This window comes from Ostrinia furnacalis, unplaced genomic scaffold (genome assembly GCF_004193835.3).
Source record: "Ostrinia furnacalis isolate ACB-3 unplaced genomic scaffold, ASM419383v2 OfSCF2870, whole genome shotgun sequence".
Lineage (NCBI taxonomy): Eukaryota > Metazoa > Arthropoda > Insecta > Lepidoptera > Crambidae > Ostrinia > Ostrinia furnacalis.
Window position 1 is genome coordinate 346,392 of NW_021133109.1, and position 15,813 is coordinate 362,204.

General features: G+C 34.9%; 1 protein-coding gene across 3 annotated transcripts in view; it reads right to left on the reverse strand.

The window, feature by feature from the left end:
* LOC114356706 (monocarboxylate transporter 10) overlaps positions 1-5,640 on the reverse strand; it is a 39,145-nt gene extending 33,505 nt beyond the window's left edge. Inside the window, exon 1 of one of the 3 annotated variants that reach the window (XM_028310026.1) lies at positions 5,311-5,640. The gene's annotated coding sequence lies outside the window, so the exon portion shown is untranslated. Of the gene's footprint in view, positions 1-3,593; positions 3,864-5,310 lie in introns of those variants that run through there. The other 2 variants (XM_028310025.1, XM_028310024.1) reach the window with 2 other exon arrangements.
* Between the last annotated feature and the right edge of the window lie 10,173 nt (positions 5,641-15,813).

The window sequence follows — 15,813 nt, forward strand, 5'->3', positions numbered from 1 at the left end:
CATAAGTAACAATTGTTTGGGGCAATGGGACAATTCACCTGAATTTTAAAAAACTGAAATAGAGGTATTATCTATTTAGGTCATGTAATTATGGTGACTAAGTAAGTCCAAAACTGTAAAATCAATTAACCCAAACCAGACCACTTTGAGAACGGTTCGTATAAGGCGCATCACATGATGCCATTCACTGAAAATGAATCACTATAACATTAGCTGGTACTCCTACAAAAGGAGAGCCGTTACGTAGAAAATCCGATGGTCCATTCACTTGTTTCTATAATTTCAATGACATTTTTTCTTCTGTGTAATAAAATTATTAAATGAGAAGTAGTCTCTACTAAGCAGCTTTACAACGATAAATTAATTAAGTAAGACAATAACAGCTTTATCAAATTACTTATAGCTTTAAGACGTATCGATTTCACAATCGCTATGATGAAGTCTTGTATCTCTGAGTCAAAAATCTCAAGAGAATCGAGTTCTTAATTCAGGTATTTTATTGTAGCTTTGGTTTCAATTCAAAACCGCTTTCAATCACGTTGATTAGCTGTTCCAGTCGCAAAAAGCACGTTTGCTTTTTATTATCAAGGTCCTTAAATATTTACATTTCGACTGCCTCTATGTTGTTAATATTTCCGAACTGTTATTTGGTTTTCCATTTTTAAAATGATGCAACAGCCCCCCTAGACAAAACGCACTTTTTAATCGAATCGAAAATCGAATCCGTCAAAACTCCATACAAAAAAGGGGCTTTTCGACCACTTATCGACCGGTTTGCGATTATAATTTGCACTTTGTCTAGACCCACTGTTATCTTCTACAAAATCTATGCATCGTAATGTTCCTTCGACGAACCACTTGCATTCAACCCCTTGAATGCAAGTGGTTCGTCGAAGGAACATTACTATACATATAAGGAACATTAGGGAACCCCTTCCCTTCCCTTACCCTTTACAATGATGCATCTATTTGGGAATTCCGGGTCATTAATCCTGTGACGGTACACCCATAGTCGGTGAACGTTTTATGGCGATTCGTAGGCAATTGGACTCGATTTGTGATGTCACGGCTATTATTTACCATGAAGTATGTCTGAACTTCGGATAACAGTATCGTTTATTCTGGTTTTCATATTTAATAAGAACAATTAAGACTTTTGTGTATTGGCACGTTTTACGTACGTGAGATAGATGTTATTGATATTAATGTTAAGATTGTGTTCTCTATGCAGATTTTACACGACAATGTAATATTACATTAAAAATAATTCGCAAACGCTAGTAGTTTTTCCATAAGTATCCAATCTGAAGTATTGAAAATTTGAAAATATGCTTTACTGCTTATAAGTATTTTTAGAAAAAGCTAGAAAAACCCGGTGTCACCAGGAAAAATTGAAAATTTAATTTTTTACTATCTTCCTCGTAATTTTTTCATATTTTCTCACTGTTTTAACCTTCCCTGGACTACGACAAACATTTCAAAACCAAACTCACCTAAATCGGCCCAGCCAGCCACTCTCGAGTTTTAGCGAGACCAACGTATAGCAATTAATTTTTATGTATTTTGAAGCAAAGCCTATGAGGTAAATCAATCTTAAGTCGGTGTTTGTAATTAGAAGCACATACGCATATGTAAAGTCGTGACAATTTAATCAACTCATTTACTTACCTAATTGAGAGGTAATGTTTTTCTTATTGTAATTGACATAATTATATTTGCATGAAAAGTAAGTTAATTAGTCTATAGTTTTCTTCGATAGAACATCGATACCTAACTAACTGGAATATGAATATTAGGAGCTCTTGTAGGAATGATTCATATCTAATAGGAAAACGTACGATAACATTTAAAAACGTGATTTCAAAGCAAACAGAGATCGAAAGATGAAATACAAAAATGCGAGTGCTTTGAAAAAAATGTTTCACCAGTTGGTGCGGAAACTATTTCCATATTATGTTNTGTATTGGCACGTTTTACGTACGTGAGATAGATGTTATTGATATTAATGTTAAGATTGTGTTCTCTATGCAGATTTTACACGACAATAAGTATTAAATGGCAATAAAATAATGTTGTTTGTAGACAATGTAACATTACATTTCGCAAAAGCTTGTAATTTTTCCATAAGTTTCCAATCTGGGGTATTGAAAATATGCTTTACTGCTTATAAGTATTTTTAGAAAGCTAGAAAAACCCGGTGTTACCTGGAAAAATTGAAAATTTGTTTTTTTACTATCTTCCTCGCATTACTTGTCATTTATTAATTTTCTCACTGTTTAAACCTTCCCCACGACAAACATTTCAAAACCAAACTCAGCTAAATCGGCCCAGCCAGCCACTCTCGAGTTTTAGCGAGACTAACGTACAGCAATTCATTTTTTTATATATTGAAGCAAAGCTGAGGTAAAACAATCTTAAGTCGGTGTTGGTAATTAGAAGCACATACGCATATGTTAAGTCGTGACAATTTAATCAACTCATTTACTTACCTAATTGAGAGGTAATGTTTTTCTTATTGTAATTGACATAATTATATTTGCATGAAAAGTAAGTTGATTAGTCTATAGTTTTCTTCGATAGAACATCGATACCTAATTAACTGGAATATGAATATTAGGAGCTCTTATAGGAAAGAATATCTAATAGGAAAGCGTACGATAACATATTTAAAAACGTGATTTCAAAGCAAACAGAGATCGAAAGACGAAATACAAAAATGCGAATGCTTTGAAAAAAATGTTTCGCCAGTTGGTGCGGAAACTATTTACATTATTATGTTTAACCTTGAAGCCTTTTGTTGAAAATGTTTGTTTAATGTAGAGACATTATAAGACCCGAAATATGAAATCAATACTCATCAAGAATAGATTAAATCACGTTATTGATCAAAATATTAGAAAATTAACAATCAAACGTTTGTATCTCAACTTGAAATTAAATCGAGTTATTAAAATTAGTTTCATTTTCAGGGGTTAACTGACTGCGCCCTTGCAAAACCTTTAATAATACTCACATACTTTGTGTATTCATTCGTATCAAATTATCATTTTTGCATATCAGCCTACTTATGTTAGTAAAATAATATTCATAAGTTCAAAGCACATTTACTGACTTTGAATAAGACATTCTCAAACGTCTTTGAAGTGAACGAACCCATTAGCAATGTTTAAGCGCGCTCTATAAGACTTAAAACTTATTTCCCACAACTCTATAAAAGCATAACGATTCGCATTAATAAAGTATTACTATAAAATTGAAAACAAAATATATTCCATTCAAGATCATAAAATAGTTTATAATTTTATACCCGGTGTAATTACGTCAATTAACTTTAACGCTGTATTTAATCGACTGAATAATACAATAATTTAAGAAAAACCCGACTTTCATCCGTTTACGACTTTATTAGTATGCGTCGAAAATGTTGCACATATTTACAACTTTCTCGCATCTACATTATTTTGTAACATGAGAATGTAGCTTAGAGCATAGGTGCTAACGCAGCGTGTACCAAAAATAGGCGTCTGCGCATCCCGCGCGTTCTAAATGTAAAAATAAAGTTAGGCCTAGTCTAGGCCATCGGTGTCACTCACCCGAATTGAACTCAACCTAGGAGAACTCCTTGCACAAATTATCACAAACACGGCAAAGGCAAAACGGACCTTGACCAATTGGGATTTCAACGCCGTAACGCCGGCTAATTAGTATCTACGCGAACGCGCCCGGAGCAAACTTTTCAAAACTTATTTTTAAAAACACTTGAAGGTTTTTGCGTGCCGGGAAAACCTTAAAATAAAATGTTTCTTTTCCGATTTTATGAATGTACGTAAGTCATTGGGTGCATTGTGCGCGACGTGCGTTCGCCACCGGTTGCGGGTGTACTGAACGGCGCCGGCGAGAGACGGCCATGTTAAAGCACGCCTCGCTTGCCGCGATAAAAAAAATATTTTGTTATACTATTACGATTTCAGCGAGTGTTTACGAGGGTCACCGTGATACCGCTCGGAGGGCTCGCGCATGATAATCACGGCAGCGCTCCTATACGACGCGGAATCGTAATGTAGAGTCATTAATAAAACTTTCAAGTCAGGTCAAACTTTATCAGGAGCCGCTACCGTATTACTGCATATGTGATAAATATTGTACGCAATCAATTAAACAGGGAAATGTGTGTACTGAAAGTTACCATTCGTTTCATTTAGATATAAATTATTTACCTTTCAAAGTTAATTAATTTCCTTTATAAGAGACACAACTTTTACTCGTACTTACTTGCAGTGTGAAAATAAACTTAAGTGGTCACATGCTAATCCCGTGCCCCACGAAAGTTAACTATGCATGTCTCTTGGTTTAGGAATGGGGCCGAGTCTCACGATCGACTCTTGCGCACTTTCAATCAGCGGTAGTAAGTCTGTCTGTTGAATGACGCTTAGGGTCATCGAGTACCCGACATATTTGGGTGAATATCAACAAACTCGTTTTTTGCCTAATTCCGGTGGCGAATTTTAATTTCCACTTTCCAAAACTTTTTTGTGGCAGAAATAATAGTAAATAACTAGTATTATTCAATGATATGGTAGAGATCAAAATATTATTAATAGTTCTCGAGATATGTCAATTTGAAATTATCAAGAGCCACCGAAATTGTATTTGAGCCACCGGAATTAAGAACTAAACCACCGAAATTTATTTATACAGCGGACTTCGGAATGTTACGGATGATTGTCTCAAATTACTTATTTATTTGTAATCAATTAAGTATTATTATCCAATAAAGATGTTTATAATTAAAAACAATATTCAGGCCTGTGTTGTGACCCTAAAAAAGCATCAAATCTTCCCACGTGAGTCGTAATAGCCGACTAAGGAATCAAAATACTGGAGGGTGGGCTGCAGCATCTTTCCGAAACTTATTTCCCACAACTCTATAAAAGCATAACGATTCGCATTAATAAAGTATTACTATAAAATTGAAAACAAAATATATTCCATTCAAGATCATAAAATAGTTTATAATTTTATACCCGGTGTAATTACGTCAATTAACTTTAACGCTGTATTTAATCGACTGAATAATACAATAATTTAAGAAAAACCCGACTTTCATCCGTTTACGACTTTATTAGTATGCGTCGAAAATGTTGCACATATTTACAACTTTCTCGCATCTACATTATTTTGTAACATGAGAATGTAGCTTAGAGCATAGGTGCTAACGCAGCGTGTACCAAAAATAGGCGTCTGCGCATCCCGCGCGTTCTAAATGTAAAAATAAAGTTAGGCCTAGTCTAGGCCATCGGTGTCACTCACCCGAATTGAACTCAACCTAGGAGAACTCCTTGCACAAATTATCACAAACACGGCAAAGGCAAAACGGACCTTGACCAATTGGGATTTCAACGCCGTAACGCCGGCTAATTAGTATCTACGCGAACGCGCCCGGAGCAAACTTTTCAAAACTTATTTTTAAAAACACTTGAAGGTTTTTGCGTGCCGGGAAAACCTTAAAATAAAATGTTTCTTTTCCGATTTTATGAATGTTCGTAAGTCATTGGGTGCATTGTGCGCGACGTGCGTTCGCCACCGGTTGCGGGTGTACTGAACGGCGCCGGCGAGAGACGGCCATGTTAAAGCACGCCTCGCTTGCCGCGATAAAAAAAATATTTTGTTATACTATTACGATTTCAGCGAGTGTTTACGAGGGTCACCGTGATACCGCTCGGAGGGCTCGCGCATGATAATCACGGCAGCGCTCCTATACGACGCGGAATCGTAATGTAGAGTCATTAATAAAACTTTCAAGTCAGGTCAAACTTTATCAGGAGCCGCTACCGTATTACTGCATAATATGTGATAAATATTGTACGCAATCAGTTAAACAGGGAAATGTGTGTACTTAAAGTTACCATTCGTTCTTCTCTTATTTACCTTTCAAAGTTAATTAATTTCCTTTAAATAAGAGACACTACTTTTACTTACTTGCAGTGTGAAAATAAACTTAAGTGGTCACATGCTAATCACGTGCCCCACGAAAGTTAACTAAGCATGTCTCTTGGTTTAGGAATGGGGCCGAGTCTCACGATCGAATCTTGCGCACTTTCAATCAGCGGTAGTAAGTCTGTCTGTTGAATGACGCTTAGGGTCATCGAGTACCCGACATATTTATATTTTTAAATTTTATCTTTAGAACAACGAACGTAAGATTTTTTTGTTGCGTTTTCAGAATGGAACGGATCATCGTTCTTTAGTAAGTACTTTATGATCGGAATCTCTTCACCGGATCTACGATGAACAACATGAGTTTAAGGGAGACAATAATAACCGGTTCGTAAAAAATTAACTAGCGAAGACAAGGTCGGAAACTCGACACGTTGGACCACTTGATTGAGAAGCAATATTTGCCACCACAAAGCTTGTAGAATGTGCTGTACATTCACCTTACATACCTGTTTTAAATTGAATACTAATATGATTTACTATATTTCTTGCTAGTATTCTTTCGGTCAATGCAATTCGTCACGTAGATTTTAGTTTAGCAGCCTGTTTTTTTATGGAATAATCAATTAGAAAAACTCAAAGTGGTTTATTGCTTTCAAATCTATCATAATAATGCGTGTGCAACGTGTCGTCAACCCTAGTTAGTAAGTGAACAATATGATGATGCTTGGGCATGAATGAAGTCAACACAAACCGAACTAATAAATAAACTTCCGTACAGTTAGGTATGATGAATGATTCATCAGTGAAATACCTTCCAAATTTTAGATATGATGCCATGGATGACTTGTAAAAATTGCTTGCCTGAATACTGAAACATTACTATATCTCACTCGTCAGTTTCGTTACCAGATGTTTCAGCATTAAAAAATCAATTCCACATGTAGAGTCTATCTAACGAGTTGGTTTGAAAATAAATTCGATGACTGATGTAAACTGAGCACATGTTTATGTTAAAGTATATCAATATGTGTGTAATTTGAGGCGAGGGGACGCGTGCGCAAGGTACATTCACCCCATTGTTAAATGTAGTACTGTGCGGTGGTAATTAAGGAATTCATCACCGCAACCAATTGATATGAAGGTTTTTCTAATGGTTTGCGGTTTTTCTATTATTATTTCTGTAAGGTTTACATTGTAGAAGAAGATTATAAAGAATGGGCACAAAATAATGAAATTCTACGTCAAATTTTGCTAGAGATTTAACCTCGGTCAGATATAGAGGTAGAAATAAATTCTAGAGCAGCAGAGGACACACACACAAATAAGGCTCTAAGATTAAAGAGATCTTACTGGGGCCACTATAGCCTAGACTCTAGGCCCTAGAAGATTTTTTTTTGATGGCGTAGTTTCTACTAAGTATAATGTATGGATAGACTTCAGAAAGCAGTGTGAGAATAATTTTGTTGATTTGACCATCCTCATTGTAGAGTGCATTAGCCAGAGCGAAGCACGCAACTGCACAGTTAGCAATTACCCACATGCTGCACTTTAGTGTTCCGCTGTCAGCACATACAGTGAGCTATGACAGTTTCCTTCGAGAAGTACTTAATTATGTAATACTAGCTTTTGCCCGCGGCTTCACCCGCGTGATATTTAGTTTGTCATAGATCGAATAATTTATGAAAATTATAGCCTATATGTATATCTTTCTGGGCTATAAACAATAATAGTGTAAAGTTTAAACTAAATCCGTTCAGTAGTTTTTACGTGAAAGAGTAACAAACATCCAGACATACAAACATTCGCATTTATAATATTAAGTAGGACTAAACTGGAAAGATAGGCCATATCCTCCATTTATTTGGTTTATTAGAGAGTCGTCGTCCTTCAGTCAAAACTAGAAAGAACTAGCTATCCGTGCAAAATGTAGCTTCGCTTCATACTCGTAGCTACGGTTTGTATTGGTGTTGGAACGCCAAAATAAGAATGATTTTAATATGATTTTTATGTAAAGTATGACGTAATTAATAAGTTGATTGTGTGGAAATCAAAATTACCTACTGCTTCGAACAGATTCAAAGCAACAATCAATGTATTATGTCCTCTAAACCTTCTTGCCCTGAAAAGTGAGTGGTTTATTATGTGCTTTTAATAACTAGTGAACTGTCTCTGATTTGCACATTCATTTTATTTAGCCTTTGGTAAACCGCAATGAAATTCATCAAATATACTTGAGGAAAAACATTGTTTACACGTCAGTCATTTACCTACCTACTGCGTTTTATAAATAATGTTGACATGACCGACCACTTCAAAAATCTTCAACAAAATAGTTACATAAGGTTGTACCTATAGCTAATTGTTCGTTATGTAATTAACAAATTTATTCAAGGTAATGTCAATATTATTAGACACATACAGTGAGTGTCGCATTATTCATGAATAACAGCAGTAAGTTTTTTCAAGCGCTACTAGAAAACTGAAAATATTACGTTTTTATTAACCTGCTTAAGTAATTTGTTGTGGAAAATTCTTCATTTAATTCTAATACTGCCATGAGAAGTACCTTCATGAAATGATGTTTAGTATAACCTCGTCTCGTTTGAAACAAAATAGGCGCAACGCAACACGTGTTTTAATCCCAGTTCGAAACAATAACATCGAATGGATCGCAGAATACGTCTATTTCGGTTACAAAATAAAACTCACAAGGGAGTTGTACGAAGGCGAGCAAACGTTGCTATTCTAGCTGCCAATAGTTGGTTGAAACCAATCGAATATCTCTTGAACGTTACAGCATGTGTTTGTCCTATAACTGAATGATATGTTTAGGAAACATGGGCGGTTTCAGTCTAATTGATCCTTCATTTCAGAAGTGAAGATAGGCAACAATATCCCTTGAAATAAACAGATACAGAAAGATGTCATACGTAACTCTACATTTAACTTAACTTTACCTTTATCTAAACTTAAACTTATGCAAGATTATACAGGGTGGAATTTTGTAATACCACCTGAAGGGAAAGTACCTTTAGTACTTGTAAATAGAAAATTTTACTCAAAGAAAACAGTCTCTATAGAGAACAGTCTTATATGTAGGTACGACGTACGTACAAGACTAGAGAACATTAATATTTCTTTTAGAAAGATTTGATGAATAAAGATATTCCTAACAGGTTTGCATTTTAATCTATGTCGAGCATTACAAAATTGCCACCTGTCAGAATTTTAATTCAATAANTTAAACGAAATTTTGTCAATAGACATTCCGTAAAAATGTATGATAATTACGATGATTTAAGTCAAAAGAAGCTATAACAATAAATTATATGACTAAAATCATTTCGAAATCTGCCAAATTCTCGATTTCTGCATGAAAAATGTGACAACGCTCTTAATTCAATAACTTGTCGATATTTAGATCATGTCACCTGCGCAAAAACATTTTAATGTGCGCTTGATATGTGAAAAAACAGCTTTCTTTTGGTTTTTTGTTACAGCCTGTCAGTTTGACAGAAATATTGAAGTGTGACGATACTTTCATCCATCTGTAATAATCATAGAACTGTAAATGATTGCAAGGCTTTGGAGACAAAAAATCTTCCATGCCATTTCTAAGAACATTCGTAACTAGATCATGATGAAGGTAGGCCATTGCAATGTCGTGCATTTTACTTCATTGTTTTTGTCTATAACTTCATTGTTATTAATTACTGAAATTATATTTATATTTATGACGACCATCTGATCTTGGAAGAATAAAAAATAATTTAGTCTACGATGTATTAATGTGTATTAAGGATCACTTAGAAATTAAGCTGTTTCAGATATTACAAAGGTTACATAAATACTTATAGTAACACTAACAATCAATATAACCTTTCTCAAGGCTTATATGTAGGTAGATTGACGTCAAATGACGGATGACAGAATAGGTGTTTACTGCTATATTATGGCATATAATTAATTAAAATTAAATGTTAATGTCTGATTGCTTTTAAAATCCCTTTAAATTGGAATTCTTCATTAATGGAGTCTAAATATTCCATTCAAGGTGTGAACGAATGAGCTCACGAAGGGATTTATTTACCAATTCAAGAAAACAAACTGTGTTTAATGGAATATATTTTCCCAAGGTTATTATCGAAATGCGTCCGTTTAATTGTTTATGCAAATATGCGAGCTTGCGCGCTGATTGCAAAGTCATTCACCCGAGCTTGCGCGAACTCATACATGCTTAATCTCGCCTGGTGTATGACAAGACAAGGTGGATTTAGATAAGTAGATATTTAGATAGTTAAGTAGATACATGTCCTAAATTAGAATTGGCTTTACATTTGTTTTTATATTCCGTCCCAATTACGAAATGAGCAAAAATTTATTAATTATAACTAAAATTACACTCGTGGTAACAAAATGTTGTTATCATATTGTAAAATAATGTAAGTAGAGTCAAAGAACCGATAACATTAAACAAACAAATTAAATATCTTAATTTATTTAATGCAAATAAATTAATTGATTAATAAACAAACTTCATTGGGAANATTGGGAAACGATACTCTGGCTTTTTATTATTTTGCCTGCAAATTGTAATAAAACCGAGGGACCCATCGAACACTTCCTCTGCCCCTAAGGTTACAATTTTATTTACAAGGAAATGTCTAGAAAGACACGCATAGTGTGCGAATACTAATTAATGGGTTCCTTGACATTGTTTTGGCACCAAAGAACTTTATTTCCGTTAGCGTCGAAGGAAAATTCAGCTAAAAAAATCAGATATTTGTTATGAATCAATAGAGTTGTGATACTCGTGTAGTATTAGGCTGAGTTGCACCACCTAACTTTGCCCGTAACTATGACGATAACCGGCGTTTTTTGTATGGAGTTTGAAAGATTTTTTATGTTTGTTAAAGTCAAAGTAAGATGGTGCAACCCAGCCTTAGTATACCTCTAATGATATTGGTCATAGAGTGTTATTAATTAATTAAATTAAATATTTTCACAAGAGTGGATTACTCGACTCTACCATTTGGGTATCAATATTTCACGAGTTACAGTTTAGCAATAGGTAATAATAAAAAATAGACGTTAGCTGACGTACATAATTTACATTGAAATCCCATTTCTAATCTACCAAGAAGATTATGACGTAGACAAGTCTTTTAGGTAATAAAGAAGGCCAAAAGTTGCACGAGTCAATTCAAATGAAAATCCGAAAAAATCTAGGTACCTACCTATGTACTCAAGCGCATTTTAAAAAGAGCCTTATAAAATAACACTGAAAAACAAAATATGATTGATCTATTAAATTTAACCAATGATAGGCTTCTTCAATCTGTGCTAAAGCTTTAAAATATTTACTTTATTCACTTCTTATCATGGCAGGCGTTGATAAGAGGTTTTCCAAAAATGTATTCCTTTTACTAGAAGAACATTATACAAAATCAAAATATTTACTCGTTATATCGAAATAAATAATAAGTCTTATCATTATAAATAAATTAAAGCCAAACACCACAAGGAAAATGTGGAGGAAAACACGCCAGTAGAGTAGACAGTGGTGTTGCAACCGACATAGATTTGTGACAAAAATACTGCGCTCCATTTTACAGTGGGGCATGTGTGTCTATGGTGTCATAGATTTTCAGTTCATTCATTTCATTTTGAGACTGGAAGCCACATTCCTGAATTTAATTTATTTTCCTTCCGGAAAAGTTCAAACAACCGTTTCATAATAGGAGACGGTTACACTGACAGTTATAAATCTATCTATCTCTATACCTGACTCATTCATGGCTCATTTATTATTTTACTCGTAGTATTTTTGGGTTCCCATGTATCAATTTAAAAACGTAAGAGGGGAATCATCATCGCATTCCTAACTCGTCATCATAGGAAGACTAGACTAGGGTAGGGAGTCTAGGCCCAATTCTCAATTAATCTGGTTTGGGATGGTCAATTAGTCATGTTCCTGCATGTAAATGACCTGATGATGATAATAATAATGATGAATACCAAGATATACGAGTACTTCTTGTAACTTTTTAGTTTGTTGTTTTACCTCTAAACGATTTTATATTCATTTATTTAAAGTTGGCAAACCTCTATTGATTCTCAACGAATTTCAGGAAAGTAGCTATCTACTTTAATAAACTCATTTATGGTAATAATTTGTAATAGTCCAAGGCAGTGGTCTGTGCGTCGCTCCACGAGGATCGCGGCGCCCGCGCATACTGATCGCGCGGTCACGAGCTAAGAGACCTTAGCGCATGCGTGATGAGGACACGCGTTATGGGTTTAATTTATTACATGGGAAAAAGATCGACTGAGTGTATTAATATTTTAGAGGAGTAATCTCAAGAAGCGTCGTTAAAAGCTAAAGTACTTTAATAGTCTTGAGAAAATAGCAGTGGACCTGCTGGGCGACCAAATTCCAACGAGACGATACGTTTGAATTTAAACGCTAATCTTAAAAATCTGAGCTGCCATCGCCACTTAGGTTACAGTGTGGCACAATCATTAAATTACAAAAGGCATCAGGTATGTTTCAGCAATCACGCGCGTAGCTAATTCAGGAAAAAAACATTCAAAACGTGGCCATTATAAAAACACGTGTTTGCAAATATCGAATTTTCAACCAACGAAAGGATTGAAGAAGAACAGCACGATTAGCATTTGATTCATACAATGTGTTAAAGGTGCAGTCCAGAGGTTTCAGAAATTACTATAGTGTACGTAATTTATAGATTTTATTTTCACGTAGGTACGACTACGCGATGGTATCAGTCGAGGATCGTATACTAAGAACCCGCATTTAACCTGCTTGTTATATGTGCAATGTATCAGTTTAATTATTTATGGCTCGTGATGACGTATTTTCCTCATCGCCAAAGGTATTTCCCTCGTATCTAGATGTGCCAAACTGTTACACCAAACATGTTAATAAATGCGATTCTGGTCAACAGGTCAAATTATGAAGTGAATAGAAGCTACTTCTATGTTAATTAATATAGAGTCTTATTTGTAATGAAGCGTACAAGCTAGCCTATCACAAATAAAGTTGCCGTGACTGTACACTAGCTAACAGTGAAAGGTTATCATTCTATCAGTTAGTAATTTACTGGAGCGAATAATCTGAATCTCTTTAGTTTTATAATTAAATATAATTTTATTACTGAGAATTAGAACAACATCTCCTTTTTATTTAACAACATACATTCAGTCCAATAATTGGAATTAAGCTCGACTGAAAAGAACGGACAGCAATATACAATAAGTAAGAAATGAAAAAGTAGAGATGAAAACTTAACAAATAAAACTATACTGCTATTTCTAGAGAAAGAGAATAGACTGGAGTCAACAATTCAATAATATTGATAAGAAGCTGATTACTATGTATGTGTAGAGTTTTGTTTACTTCACTTGTTAGTGAAACTGGGTCACTGGTATTTCATAAATCATATTAAGTTAAAGTAAATCGAAAACGTCCTTCATTGTCCTAGATTTCATAAACAGATATGGACTATGGCTAACGATTAAATTAACTAAATTCAGGTTTAAGCTAACTGAAAGTTTTTGCGATACTTTGTTTAAAGAAGATTTGTTTGAAAGGAAGCTATTCTATCCTGTATTGAAGTAAATTAATTAAAAGTATTTCATTAATTTAAACCACCGAACAAAACATCCTGTTTTGAATTTATTATCTGGGTAAACTAGTAGTAGTAGTTAAGTAGGTATAGAATACATAATTTAATTTAATTAAATTAGTCTATTTGATTAGAGTATTCAGTTTACTATGTAGTATGTACTATGAGCTATGGTAGGTATTACTTGATAACTAAGTATTACCACCACATTACCACTGTAATACACAGTATCATTAGTAGAATAGATTCAGTATTGCGATTAATTTAATCACCTCGCATGAATATTGCATAGTGAAGGGTTTTTTAGTATCCAAGGATATGTATTTTTTAATCCTTCTGAACCAAGGAAGTGGAAGTTAGTTAGATTGTCGCCGTGTCAGAATGTGACGTCATTTTATCGGAAGCGGAAATGTAATTTTCTAACATAACTTATCTGCACGACGATCGTAGTAATATCAAGTTGCAATGTGGTTTCTGTATCAAACGATTTATAATTATGGCACGGCTACCAGAAAGGATATTGTCTACTCACGGACATTGCCCGCGGGCGGCGTGACCGGAGGGAGCGGCGAGCGTTCGGCGAACGAACAAGCAATGTTCGGTTCGCGAGCGAACATCGACGAAGACGATCCTGACACACTCTCTTCAACGACTTTGCACAAAACGGTCTCGATAACATTGTAAACTTATACCGAATAGATAATTAATTTCATACAGTCCACTCTTTTCATTTATAAACTTCCACTACACTCACTATCGAAGTAACAGATATTATAAATGTACGAGAACCTTAAAACGATAAGAATAAAATATTTGTATTGATTGTTCACAAAACTAATTACGCAATGCATCTCGAGGTCTTCCTTTTTAAATAACATAGATTTTATTGACTACTGTAAGTAAAGTTTTAAATTCATATCGACGGGAAAACAGTTATTCCTACTAGTGCGTCAGAAAATACAATCTGCTTAGGGTTTTTTCTCTACATTTACCTGTAATGTAATGTATGCTGTAGGCAGATACATTTAAAAGTATGGCTAAAATTATACTGTTATTATATGCACTCTTTCCTTCTTAGTTGAAATCTGTGAAATTTCCTCCTGAATAATTATAGCTGGAAACTACATGTAAAAATATTGAGGACTGAAAGAATTAAGTACATCGTTTCGCTATTAGTCCTGAAAAAACCTGAGATATTGGGATTGTGTTTAAACTCTACTAGCGCAATTAAATTATACCCACGCATCTATAGGCGAAAACTAAAATTGACACCGAGTTATCTATGTAAGTTATGAAATTAATCTTTTAAGGCAAAGTGAAGTAACTAAAATTAGGGAAAGACAATTTAATTTCTGAGTCGATTTTTCTGTCAGTTTCTATAGTTGCCATCTCTGTAGAAACCGACCGGCCGTTGGGGCAGAAAAGTTCTCGAGTGGGAAGGTGGTTCCACGGGCTGGAAGACGTAGCGTGGGCAGGCCTCCTACTAGGTGGACCAACGATCTAGTAAAGGTCACGGGAAGAGCCTGGATGCGGGCAGCGCAGGACCGTTCATTGTGGAAAATCTTGGGAGAGGCCTTTGTCCAGCAGTGGACGTCATTTGGCTGAAAAGAACGAACGAATTGAACAGGATACTTCTACCGTCCAGCGAGCTAATTGTCTTCGCCACGTCGCCACAATACGTCGTTCGCAGCCACATTTTATTATGCCATTGTAAATCAGATGACTTAGATTGCTGGGATATACGAATTTTATACTATGTGACGGTTTACGTATATTAGGTAGGTATTTAACTTCATGATTTAATTAGGCGTGTGTAAGTACGTGTATTATTGAATTTGTTTTAATGGATCTATTATAAAAATACTATGAATCTATTATGAAAATTGATGAATCATTATTATTATTTACCTACTTAGTTACTGGTTTCACTTATCTATTTGCGTAAAGCTTTTGCCGAGAGCTTTTTTTACAGCATGTGCAAACGATCTACAAGTATTAATAGTTTATGTAGAGTTGTGGGTGTGCCTACTGTAGAAACAGATGTGTCTACCTATGAGAACTGAGAGAAAAGGTTATACCTACATACATACCAAGTAACACAGCTATTAGGACCTAGTTATTATTAACCTAGTCGGCCGTTTGGTGTAGTGGTTCAGAACGGACTACTATGGCGAGAGGTCCCGGGTTCGATTCCCGGCCGGGCAGAAATTGAAATGATGAATTT